Below are 13,979 nucleotides of genomic sequence, written 5' to 3' on the forward strand. Positions count from 1 at the left end.
TTAATGCCTTTTTGGCAATGTCATTACAGTGGGCTCTGGCACTTAGAACATTACATATGAGTACTCCAAAGTCCTTGGCAGAGTTAGGGTCATCTACAAGGTCATGTCCACCCAGGTTGTATTTTGTGTTCTGATTTTTTTTGCCATTGTGTAAACATCTGTTGGTTGAGATTTGAAGTTGCCAATTGTTTGACCATTCTGACACATAGACAAGGTCTTTTTGAAGGGTAGCAGCATTGTCGGTGGCGTTAAATAGTTTTATATCATCAGAAAGAGAATGCAGTTGCTTGTAATATGGTTGCAAAGGCCATTTATGTAAAGTACAAAGAGTGTTGGTCATAAAATGCTTTGGGGGACACCGCTGTTAACAGGTGCAGGATTTGATAGGGCACTCCCTATTTTGACCACTTGTTGCCTGTTTGACCGAAATGCAGCTAACCAGTTATGTAGGGGTCAAGAGATGTCATAAGATTTTAGCTTTAGAATTAGTCTAACGTGTTGGAGATATAGTTCGTTCAGATATCTCCCCCCACAAGGATTAGTGTAGGAAGCTTGCACCTTAGAAACTTTCTCAGAAAACACACCCTAGCCATATTGATTGTAGCTGATAATTGCAGCAAGCATCCAAAAAACTTATCATCTCCTCAGTGATCTGCTTGTCTAATAGCCCATCCAAATAGGTTCAACCTAAAATCTAAATGGAGCAGGTAGGTACACAGGCTACTGAACATGAGTGGTTAGGAGAAGAGTAATTGTTCCCAACCATTCCACACCTCATATATCTCAAAACATTTGTTTGGTCCTTAATTGTCTTCAGGATTAGAGCAGCCCTTCATCCCATTCTCTAGTATAAGTTATGACTCATGAAGAATTATGAGGAAGACTTCTCCTCAAGCAGCTGATAAGAGAGAATGATTTCTGAATGAAGTAAAAGTATATGGAGTGCATTAATCTGAAAACAATGGAAACATTGTGCATAAGATCACTATCTTCTCAGAAAAATAATGTATGAAAGGCAAGATGTTACTTTGTGAAGCGAAGAAAATGCTACAATTACTCACTACTTTCCTCTATTATTTTCTAAATGAGGGATTGCAACATTTTTTAACAATAACATACACCGTGTAGAGCCAAGTTGGTACAGTGGTTAGAGTGCAGTACTGCAGGCTACTTCAGTTGACTGCTAGCTGCAGTTTGGCAGTTCAAATCAAGTCATGTGTCAGGTCTTGGAGATATCCAAGCAGTAGATGGAGGTTTCATTATTTTCAAATGCTACAAATGGGATAAAACAATATATGAAACAAAGTTTAATATATTTTCTACCAGCTGAATCCCCAAAATTCAATCTCTCCTGCCTTCCTTTCTGCCTTTGAAACATCTCTTGCTCCTCAGGCCAATGCCTTGCAATGCTTTTTAAATGAAATCCGTAAGAGGCAGAGTATCCAATTCTACACCTTGGCAACTTTATTAAAGGAGTGTTTTCTCACCTTCTACAGCATATCAATCCTTTATAACATCCCCATTTCCCAAGGTTTTTTTTCAGGAGGACAGGAGTTAGAGGGAACACAGTCCCCACTTCGACGACTACACACATCGATGGCATTCCCTGAAAAGAAAAAAAGGAAGCAGGGAAATGATGAGTAAAGATACCCTGATATTTATATAAATGTTTCTTTTAATGACACCCTCTGCTTCTGAGAATAGCAGAATCCTTAGGCCTTCTGGCAGTTCCATCTGATTAGACAGATTCATTTCTTCTGTCTTCCTGTAGCAGAAGTGCAGGGATCACACACGGAGCACAGTCTGAACCCTGACCTAGAGTAGAATTGGTTGGCATGCATATACCTATTAATGCAGTTGGAAGAAAACAATTTGATTCTCCCAAATTAAGTCCTTGTTCAGCTCTCTTTTTCTCCACTATTAGTATCAATCCTCACTTAGCAATGAAGCTATAAAAATCCTGAGGTACAATGTCTGCTTTCTCTGGTTGTTTTGGATGGAAAATCCTTCAGTCAGAATAGCTAAACTTACTTTGAATTTACTTTGACTTTTTCTCCAGCTTTCACCCTCTTTGCTTAATGTCAGAAAAACTCCTATTGCTGCTCTTTCCTCTTGGAAATCTGTACTTATGAAACCCAGTTATGACTTTTTTGAGGAACTCTCAGGATATCTGAGCCTCCAAAACATTTTTGAGAAGATAGCAATAGCAATAGCAGTTAGACTTATATACCGCTTCATAGTGCTTTCAGCCTTCTCTAAGCGGTTTACAGAGTCAGCATATCGCCCCCAATTTTACCCACCTCGGAAGGATGGAAGGCTGAGTCAACCTTGAGCCGGTGAGATTAGAACTGCTGAACTGCAGATAACAGTCAGCTGAAGTGGCCTGCAGCACTGCACCCTAACCACTGCGCCACCTCGGATGAGGCAGATGCAGCACTTCTGTCCTGCTCTGAAAGAGAGCCCCATTAAGATTGTTCACATAATCCCAAGGAGTAAAGATTTTCTTTATGACGTATATGTAGTTTTGCTTTCTCTATTAAGAAAATAATAATAGGCATGTTATTACTATTAAAGGTAATTTCTCAACTTTTAATTATTTTTCTTTCTTTTTGGCCTTATTTTCTCTCCCTCCCTCTCATCCAATACAAATAGATTTAATAAATGATTAGGATTGTTTGTAGAATTTTAAAAGAATTCTAGAGACGAGGTTCGGGGTAGAAGAATAAAATTCCTTTTTATTATCCAAAAATCAGAGTTAATTTGAAAACGGTTTGCAAAGCGTTGGTGGGTCTCACCCTGACTTCACCTGAGTCACAAAGGAGAGCCACACCAAATTCGAAAGTGAAACAGCAGTTATACCCTCCCTAACTCCTCCTACTCCTCGTCAGCTAGCCTGATGAGGGTGGTTACAGACCAATCAGAGACAATAATTACCCTATCTTTTACCTTATTTGGGAATACAATTTTTAACCAATTAGCCCTTGGCATCCTTCTGGCCAATCAAGCAATCACATTTTTCCCGCTCAATTCATAGCCACTCCTCTTACAGTTCATTGTTCTCCTCTCAAGTATTTACATATTCCTTCTCTCCGCCATTACCACGTGGTATAGCTCCCCCTAGGGGACTATTTCAGTAAAATATAAACACTTTATATTATTTTATTACTCCAATTCCCCCATTTCTTATTTGGTGATTTGTTTAATATTTTCTTTTATTTCTTTCAATCTTTCTTTCTCAGTTTCAGTATTTTTCATAGGGTGTAGAGTGACCATACTTTCCAACAGGTGTATTTGGTTACCAATCTCTTTTAGTACCATCATTGTTTTCTCTGTTTGTTGGGCCTGCATAATACTTTTCACAGTTGTAGTTACTAAGTTTCTTATTACCGGGATTAGACATGGCAACAACATTAATCCAATAAAAATTACACTAACCATAAATAAGGCTTGCTTCCAGTTTCTGAAAATGTCCCCTAGGAACCCTCCTTCATCTAACAGGCCAGTCCAGGTTTGTGAACCACATTTTCGGAAGGCTATCATATCCATTGCTCTACATACATCTAATGAAAGCTCCCATTTTTCTTCTTTGGTGACCACCGTATGATTAAGATATTTTAGTAATGCTGCCCCAGGCTGTCCACTAATAATTCCCAGTCCAACCCACAGGGTCACATTATACCTTGTGAGTAGGCCTGGGTTATGGCAAGTAATGCTCTGTTCTTTCTTTTTCCATGGGGGTTTAAGGGATAGGCTGGTTGATGACCCCGAGCAGGTTCCCACAATACTTTACACAACCCCTTCCTGGTTGTAAATACTGACTCCTAGTATTATCACATAGAAAGTGGAGATTCTCAGTGCCTTCCCCTTCCGTGCCACAACCACTGAACCACAAGGCCTTCCCTATCCAATAGCACCTTGAGTCTCCCCTGGTTGCATTTTCACACATCTGGGTGATTCCACTCATCCACTCTCTACTTTGATTTTTACAAGTCCAAGCTGGATCTCTCTGAGTTTGCCTTGGTGTTACCTCCAGAGTCAGATTACATCCATATTGGGCAGTTTTCCAGTATTGGAACTCTCCCTTTTGATGTCCCCCACTTTTCAAACAGATCACCATACCAACGGCTCTATTCTTTCTCTGCCGGGAGCGTCTCCTAATAGCCGAAGCAGTCAGCATCCACGAGGGGATAGGAGGAAATTCGAAAGAACTTGGGGAGACCACTAAAGAGCTTGTGTTTAAATAGTCTTTCTCCTCCCACATTGTACAAGTATATCTTCCTATAGTCTCTCGGTTTATTTGCAAATATAGAGTGGTTTGACACTTACCCCCTCTCTTTTGTGTTACCACTATCCAACTTTCCTCCTGACCTACTTGTTGCCAGTTTGGTTGTAACTTAGATTCATACCACCAAATTTTGGGTTCAAAGATCCAATTCGTGGGACAATACTCACTCTCCTTGTCATTATAACACCGAATTTGTGTCCAAGTTCCATCAGGTTCAAAGATTCTAGGCGGTTCAATCCATAATTCTCCCCCAACCGCCACTAGGGTTATATTCAAAAGGATATAAGTCACTGGTTTTTTTTTGTTTTTTTTTAACACCAGTTTCAATGGTTCTTTTTGAAAGGCTTTCCATGTTTCCGACTCCTCCAAGTTGGCTCTCTTCGCTCTGGTGTAGTGGGTCCAGCCTTTTTCTTTCGTCCGGATGGCAGTGTCTGTGGTCAGCAACACCAGGAATGGTCCATCCCACTTTGGCTTTAGGGAATCGTCCTTCCAAGTCTTTATCCACACCTGGTCTCCCACTTCAATGGAATGTACTTTGAAGCTCAATGGAGGAGTCTGTATTAAATAGCCCGCTTTTCTGAAAGAATCAAAAGTCTGGGACAGTATTTGCAAGTATTGTATCAACCCTTTGTCTTTACTAGGTAAATTCCCCATTCGTATCCCAGCATTCCTTAATGGCATTCCAAATAACATTTCATAAGGTGAAACTCCCACATCCCTCCTGGGTTGTGTTCTTATTCTAAATAAAGCTATCGGCAAAGCTTTTGTCCAATTCATCCCTGTCTCCAAATACAATTTCGTCAGCATTGTTTTAATCTTTCCATTCATATTTTCCACCTTCCCACTAGAGGGTGGATGCCATGGACTATGTAGGTCCCATTTTATTCCCAACACATTAGCCACCCCTTGAGTAATTCTTCCCGTGAAATGTCTTCCCTGATCACTATCAATTCTCTGAACTATCCCATACCTTGGTATAATATGCTCTAAGATTAATCTGACAACAGTTCTAGCAGTTTCATCAAAACATGGGTAGGCTTCCACCCACCCCGTTAAATGATCTATAATAACCAACAAATATTTATATCTTCCCACCTGTGGCATTTCAGTAAAGTCTATTTGTATATTTTGAAAAGGATAAAGCGCTAAAGGCCTCCCTCCTCTTTGTTTTTCCCTTAATTGATTTTGATTTACCCTCTGACAAATTATACATTTTTGGGTCACTTGTTGCGCGGCAGTATAAACTTTTATTCCTGCATACTTCTTTAGTACTTCATCAATCAAAGCCTGAGTTCCCCAATGGCTCCCCTCATGTAATCTCTCAAAGATTTGTCTCATTAGGGGGTAATTGAGGATTTGTCTCCCATCTGGTAACCACCATCTCCCCTCTTCATCCTTCTTTCCCCCCATTTGTTTAATTTTATTCTCCTTCTTCTCATTAAAAATTGGTATTTCTTTCACTTCATACACATGGGGAATCATAATTTTGATCTGTTCAATGACTTCATTCATGCCTGCTTCTTTAGCCTCCTGGTCTGCCAGCCTATTTCCCTGTTTCTCTATTTCATCCCCTCTTTGATGTGCCCTTAAATGCACCACTGCAACTCTATGTGGCAATACAAGGGCTGATAATACTTCTTCTATTAATTGTTGATGTATCAGGTCTTTCCCTTGGCTTGTCACATACCCCCTTTCCTTCCAGATTTTCCCAAAGGTTTGCACCACTCCAAAGGCGTACTTAGAGTCGGTGTAAATCGTTAAATTTGATTTTTCCCCCAATATGAGAGCTCTTTTCAAGGCATATAATTCAGCTGCCTGTGCAGACCAATGGTTTGGCAACCTCCCCCCTTCCAAAAGAGCCCACGTGCCCTCCTGAATTATAGCGTACCCATTTTGCCTTTTCCCCTCCACCACTCATGAAGAACCATCAATGTACCATCTTTCTCCCTTTTCCAAAGGGGTATCCTGTAAATCCGGCCTAATTTTTGTTTCTAAATCCACTATTTCACTACACCAATGTTCAATTTCTTCACCTCCTGATGAATTAGTTTTATTGAGGAACTGTGCTGGATTCAATGCCGAGTCCGTTGTTAGAACTAGGTCAGCATGATCCAGCAACCTACCCTCATATTTCAACAACCTTGAATCAGTCAACCACCTCCCAGCTTTCTGTCTCAACAGTGTTCTCACTTGGTGTGGGCTGCTTACAATTAGCGCCCCTCCCATTGTGATTTTCTCACTCTTATACTGTTTCTGGCTCACTACTTCACTATTGGGTTTCAATTTTATTTTTAGAGGCTCTATGTCTAATCCACCTCTATTTCCTGGTTGCACCCAAACTAAAGGATCAATCTTTTGTTCTTTCTCTTCTGTTAGAACATAAACTGTTTCACTTGTATTAAAGCTTATTGTAATTCCCAAGGCAGACATCAAATCTCTTCCCATGATGTTAATTCCTGCTTCAGGCACATACAATAATTTTAGAGTCCGGATCTCATTTTTCCCATATCTTATTTTCACTGGTTCTAACTGCTTCACATTAAAAGCTTCCCCTTTTACCCCACTAACTTTGATATATATATTTTTTGGTCTGATTATCAATTTTACCTTCCCCTGGCATCACACACACAGAGGTGCGAGATGCTCCGGTGTCCACTAAGAAGGTATATTCCTGGGTTCCCACCTCCAGATTTATCAAGGGCTCCCGGCGGGAACTCCTAATGAAGGGCCCCTGACTTCCCTAATATATATCTTCATCTTCCTCCATCAATCGGTTAATTTGTTCCTCCCCGGCCAGAGCAGGACATTCTCTCTTAAAATTTCCTGTCTTGCCACAATGGAAGCAAGTTCCTCTCTCTCCTATCATTCCTCCTCTGGTTATTCCGCCCCTGCTTCTCATTCCTGGTCTTCCTCTAAACCCAACACTTCCTCTTCCTCTCTTCTCTCTCTGTTTCTCTCATCCTCTATCTCTTTGTTTCTGTTCACTTTCTTTTTCTTTCTTTTCCATTCTTCTCTCTCATCTAGGCTGTGATGAGTTCTCAGATGCCTTGTGGTCAGTTGAGTAATATCCCTTCCCCCTACAGCTGCAGTGAGGAGAAGTCTTTATTATGTAAAGTGAGCTAGCTGGGCCATCTTAATGGCCCATTAGCTGGGGGTGGGCAGAAAGCTATAGGCAACAATTCTGTCCTCTGTCTCTTTCTGTCTCTTTCATTCTTTTTCTTTCTCCCTCTCTCCCACTCTTTTATCACTTTCTCGTTACTCTCTACTGTCCAACCTGTCCCCATACTTATCTTTGATTAATCATGTTTGCAATAATTCACCTACTTCCCTAAATAGGCGCAATTCCCTCACCGGAGCCTTCGTTCACTCAAACACATACATACACTCTCTCCCCACCTCTCCTGTTTTCCTCCAAAGAATGACTCAGGGGGAAAAGGGGGGGGGGGTTCACGCAGGCGATCACAGGTCTTTGGATCTCTTCAGTTATCACTTTCGGGGACATATACATTCATACTGCAATCATGCTTGCTCAAGCCAACCAATCATTATAATTATTTCAGGAAACTTTTTCACAAGCCACCAAGCTTCATTTTATTTATTAGAGGATCTCACCCTCCTTTCAGGTTTGGAAATGATAACACACAAGCATACATGCACATACCATTAAACAATCTTGCAGCTTATTGTTTCTTTATAGTAGATTCATATCAACTTTTACCATGACATACATTTGCACTGCAATCAGGCTGCTTGTTTAGATTAATTTCACATACAAAAATATCCCATTTCATTCTTCTTTCATACAAAGCAGTTATTATAATTATTTCAGGGAGCTGTACATAAGCCAATGAGCTCCATTTTCTATTACTAAGAAATCTCAACTTCCCTCCAGGTCTGAAAATGATTACACACACACATGCACACATACCATGAAACAACACTTTCAGGCCTGGGGGAGGTCCTGTCACTTTAAATCTTCAAATTTCTTTCCTTAGAGAACTTATGGCTCATTCTCCAAGCAGCGGAGAAACTCAGAGAGAGCAGTTTAAATCCTAACTACTCTCCCCTCCCCCACAGCTTCAAGCCCAAGCTTATTTATTTATTTAGCTAACTGGTCAAACATATCACCATCAATTCCATTCAATTCTACATGTTATTAGATGCACACCTCAGATTTTTTTTTTAACAGACATTACATCAAATTAATCAAGTCCAATTACCTAGGTCTTCCCATTCAGTCAGGCTTTACCTTATTATCTGCTAACTTTCTTACTTTTGCTCGAAGTTACACCCGTTGTTCTATCTCTTTAAGCACTATTTCGTTAATACCTGTCTCTGCCCTGTGATGTTCCGTTTCTATCTTGATCTCCCAGCAGCGCTGGCATAATTTTAAAGGTCAAGATTTATAGAGACAATGTATAGGGATGTTTGTCCACACATTGCTTGGCCAGGGTTCTAGATTGGACCTCCCAGCTGAGCGCTGGCATATTTTTAAAGGTCCAAACTCTTAGCTCTCCCAGCAGAACGCTGGCATAGTTTTAAAGAGCAAGATATATAGATATTTTATTAACACATCATTTGCATCTGGGTGGGGCTCGAGCTCTACTTTTCTTTTAAAAGACAACTATTAACAGCTTTCTAACAGGTCCCTGTGGACTTCTTAATCGCTTTGGGGAAGAAACTCAGGTAGAACTTCTCTTCAGTTCACCTGATGGTGGCCAGTTCCTGAGTTTGTTACAACTTGATGGACTAAGCTTATAACCCTAGGATCCAGAGTTCCCTCTGGGGGCCATCCTACACCAAAAGTGGGCCATTCTGACTCACAAAATATTTTTAAATTAGCCTGGGTTGCTGGGGGGTCCCCATAATCCCCATTATATGCCTTCTTAAAATTCTTCAACATACACTGGAGGGGTGTTCTCAGGACACTACCTCCTCCTCCCTGTCTACATAAACCTTTTGTGCTTCTCTTAACAGAACCTTCATAGCTTCTGTGGTCCAATTCTCTCTCTTTTGTAACTTCTTAGCAATATCCTGCCAGGCTTTGGTAACAAACTGGATTTTCACCAATTGGATATTTAGAGCATTGTCCGGATCTACCCCAGCATATTTCCGCATTCCGTCTTTAAGACGCTGCAAATCTATCGCCGGGTCCTCATCTTTCCCTTGATTTATATTTACTGCTTTGGTCATGTTTTGTGCTTGTGGAATAGCTTCTTTCATTCCTTTTATGATTATTGATCTCAAATCCATCATATTCTGTCTTCCCTCTGCATCATTATTATTCCAATTTGGTCTCACCAATGGGTATTTAATGTCCCCTCTGATTTGATTTCCTTGTACTCCCGGATTCTCCCTTTCCCAAATTGCCATTGCAGCTGTCCTAATTAAATTTCTTTCCTCTGGGCTAAACAAAGTTCTCATTATATTTTGCATTTCATCCCAGGTGTAAATGTTAGGTCCTAATAGGGCATCCAACTGATCGCTTACGGTCAGGGGATCTTCAACAAAACTTTTCATTTCTTTCTTAAATGCCCGTACTTCGGACGATCGCAAGGGTTCATGTACATATGTTATGATCGGAATCCCATTGGGATCATTTCCGTTCGGGGTTTCCCTTAAAGGGAATTGCTTAATTTGTTCTCCTTCTTGTGTGGAATCCAAAGGAGGCTGTCTAATTAGTTCCTCTTCCTCCATCTGCCTTGTTAAATCTTTCCTCACGTTTGCTAGCTCATTTCCCCTACAAACCTCCCTTTTGTTTCACGTAATCATACAGATTACGGCATTGAAAGTAATTTTACAGCGCCATCTCGTGGCCACTCAACATTATTATCTTTCCACCAAATAAAACAACACAAATTTACCATATTCTCTTTAGTTAATCCCAGCCTTAAAACCTCTCGATTATAGGGTGGGGACCCCCCCACCCAGCCAATATCTGGCCTAACGGGCCATTTGGATTGATTTTAAGTTTGGGATTCCTTCTCATTTTCTTTACACATTTCATTTTTGGTTTAATTGAACTTCCACCACCCATCTTCCCGATTGATGGCTAACCTTTCTCCCGAGTATGTGTTCCTATGTCCCTCTCAACAACCCTTCCAAACTCACACGTCACCGTCCCCGGACATTCAACAATATCCCCTTCACTCACTCCGTCCTGCGGGTCCCCCCTGAGACCCCTCAAAAGGACTTCCTCCCGGCCCCCGTTGTTGATTCTCACCACACAACTCTAACCGTGACCGCCCTGGGGTCTTGTTCTGGTGTCTTTACCAGGTACTCACTCAGGGTTCTGTGCACAGATGTTTCCCGGTCGATCTCCAAGTCGTCTCTTCCTCTTTATTCAACCTCTTTCCCTTTATTCAACCACCCCTACTGCTCGTCTATTGCACAATTTTTACGGGCTTCCAAGAGCTGCGCAGTCCTCTGGGTGATTCTTCTCCTTTCAAAAAGGAAAGGGGTGCACCTGAGGAGAATCCCTCAGAGTTCCAGCGCAGATTGGATCCCGGACATGAGCCCCCAATTTGTTTGTAGAATTTTAAAAGAATTCTAGAGACGAGGTTCGGGGTAGAAGAATAAAATTCCTTTTTATTATCCAAAAATCAGAGTTAATTTGAAAACGGTTTGCAAAGCGTTGGTGGGTCTCACCCTGACTTCACCTGAGTCACAAAGGAGAGCCACACCAAATTCGAAAGTGAAACAGCAGTTATACCCTCCCTAACTCCTCCTACTCCTCGTCAGCTAGCCTGACGAGGGTGGTTACAGACCAATCAGAGACAATAATTACCCTATCTTTTACCTTATTTGGGAATACAATTTTTAACCAATTAGCCCTTGGCATCCTTCTGGCCAATCAAGCAATCACATTTTTCCCGCTCAATTCATAGCCACTCCTCTTACAGTTCATTGTTCTCCTCTCAAGTATTTACATATTCCTTCTCTCCGCCATTACCACGTGGTATAGCTCCCCCTAGGGGACTATTTCAGTAAAATATAAACACTTTATATTATTTTATTACTCCAGGATCTTTCTTCTTCACCAAATAGATAATATTTAGTAAACCAAAATCAATCCTAGACTCTAACACCTAAAACCAAGGAAAGAAAGAAAGAAAGAAAGAAAGAAAGAAAAGAAAAGAAAGAAAGAAAGAAAGAACAAAAATCCTAGTACAATTCAGTACAGAAAAGGAATCATTTTATTGGCTTTCCTATCCTCCTTGATGCCGTTTATTATGCTTGATTTTTAGTTTTAACCCAGGAGAAAAGACAATGGCATATTCTTCAGAGATTTTGAAGTTTAAATACTACTCAAAATTATTTACTCAGAGTAAAGCTAAAAGTTGTCAATGGGTGAAATGTTGAATTCTAGAAATGTGTTTCTTCTGAGTGTGATAAATTCTGGACCTGGATTGAATGGTAGATCCAACAATACATAGTATATTATTCCATTTTCAAAGTTTATCTATTTGTTTAGAAAGGAGTGAGTTATTAGTCCTTTTTAAAACTACCAGTAATTTAGTTTCTTACCTGGTTCAGGCAGAATCGCAAGGAAAAGGAATCCGAGGACTAGATAAAAGATCTTCATGTTGGATTTGATTCTGGACCAAATCTTATCCTTGAAACAAGACACACTTCTCTATTTAAAGCATACTGGTGATTGCATCACACTTCCTCAATTAAATATTGCAATTATCCTTAGGAGTAACGTTTGAGGCATTACTGCACCTCCCCTGTATTGAAACATTTCTGTGGGTTGCAAAACTCTTAGGAAGAGCAAAGGACTTGGTTGAACGGTTAACCTTGTGTGGTTTCAAAAGATCCCAGGGTCAGTGCTTACCAAGTCTAAGGTGGCAGAGAAAAGTCCTTCCTTAATTTCTGCTGAATCTCTGTGCATCTTGAAATAAAATGCTTGGCTATATTCACCAGTGTTGAGAATTTAGGGAAAGCTGTGATACAGTTGGAACAAAATGAAGGAATTCCTGGATTTTCACTCTTGTTCCTTGGTAGATGTCTGTGGCACTCAGATATGGCATTCTAATTCCTTAATTTCTACTGAACCTCTGTGAATCTGTATTGCTGGATATCTTAGGTGTTTCCTGCCACTTCAGACACAAAGGTTTCAATCTTTTAAAATGTCTATAAAAGTATAAAATTAAAGTCTTCCAAAACACTTTTTAATGTTTGATTTATATTTTCTGCATTTTCAGAATCTGCTAATATTAAAGAAAAGTAAATTAATCCTTATTGTGAAAAAAATAAGAAAAACATTTCACAAAGTTTTAGAGTCATTGGTTTTTAAGAGAAGTTATCCAAACTCTCCATTTAAAAGGGTTTTTTTAAAAAAATAGCCACACTTAGTAAATCTTTCAAAATGTCTATAAAACTATAAAGTTAAAGTCTTCCAGAACACTTTTTAATATTTGTTTTAAATTTTCTGCATTCTCAGTCTGCTAACATTAAAGCAAAGTACAATAGTCCTTACTTTAGAAAAATATAAGCAAAATACATTATCTTATTTTTAGGCATATAGTGAGTCACTGGTTTACTTATAAATATAATGTAATATCATAGTATAACCAGATCCAAAATTCTAAAATAATATAAAAGTCACCACCAAAGTAGAACATACTGAATTGCTTTAATGCTTTTTTACATCTCACTATTATTTTGAAAGTATTTTTAAAAACCATTTCTTTCTCTTTTCTTTTTTTATCTTTCTTTTCCGAATAACAACCGATGGACCTGTTTGGGTTCCAAAGGAAACTAGGGAAGTTCCCAGGGATACTGCTGCATATTTCTGTGGAGGCTCTGCATGCAACTTGGAATGAGAAAGAGGATAGAATTGCTCCTATGCGCCCTCTCCTAGTGCATAGTCCTTGATACTCCCCATGGTTCATGGGGGAGCCAAGAGCATTGAAAAGGGCCAAGAGACAGATAGGACACATGGAGGAATATAAAGAACAAATCTAATGAAACATAAGTCAGAGCTGTGATTAAGGCCTTCCATATGGCATTAAGAATGATGAAACACTAGTATTTCTCTGGATTTGGTACATTCCCAGAGAGTCACCCAATGGTCATGTTTAATGTCACTTGGCCCTTCCTCAGGAAGGAGGACTTGGATGATCAGAGTCTGCATGGAGGAGTTTGTCCAGTACCTGATAGCTATAATTTCTCAGATTCAGTCTAAGTTGGAGCTCAAGCACCGTGCAAATCCATTAGAGATGCCCTGTGAACAGACTGGCCATATTATTTTGGAGCAGTATGGTCCTTTTGGACCTGGGGAAGTGGACAGACTCCTCGGGGCTGCCAGCACAATCACTTGCTTATTAGATCCTTGTTATTCCTGGTTACTGAAACTTTCAGGACAGTGAACTCTGGGTAGGTGTATTCAGTAATTACTGCAGTAGGGGTTTCCCCAAAATCCTTTAAGGAGGTGATGGTCCATCTGTCCTTAAATAGCTATCATTAGATCCAAACTCCTTTCAGTAAAATTTCAGGTCCAGTTATGGGACATAAATGGTATTGGTTGCACTAGTTGATGATCTCTGGTAAGAGACAGGTGGGGGTAGTACATCTATCCTCTCTGTCCTCAAACCTCTTGTAGATTTTGATCAGTGGTGGGATTCAGCAGGTTTGCACCGGTTCACTAGAACCAGTAGCAAACTTTTCGTGGAGTTCGGCAAAACAGCTG

At 40.1% G+C, this 13,979-nt stretch overlaps 1 long non-coding RNA gene across 1 annotated transcript; it reads right to left on the reverse strand.

Annotated features, from left to right (window-relative positions):
* Positions 1 to 2,708: 2,708 nt before the first annotated feature.
* On the reverse strand, positions 2,709 to 11,308 carry LOC148044918 (uncharacterized). The gene is made up of 2 exons (XR_015696907.1): positions 10,570 to 11,308; positions 2,709 to 4,862 (listed from the first exon to the last, which is right to left on the reverse strand). It is a non-coding gene; the product is annotated as an uncharacterized LOC148044918 (long non-coding RNA).
* Positions 11,309 to 13,979: the final 2,671 nt, after the last annotated feature.

Source organism: Thamnophis sirtalis, unplaced genomic scaffold (genome assembly GCF_051295495.1).
Source record: "Thamnophis sirtalis isolate CommonGarterSnake01/CBP01778 unplaced genomic scaffold, rThaSir2_p1.2 scaffold_6, whole genome shotgun sequence".
NCBI classification, from domain to species: domain Eukaryota; kingdom Metazoa; phylum Chordata; class Lepidosauria; order Squamata; family Natricidae; genus Thamnophis; species Thamnophis sirtalis.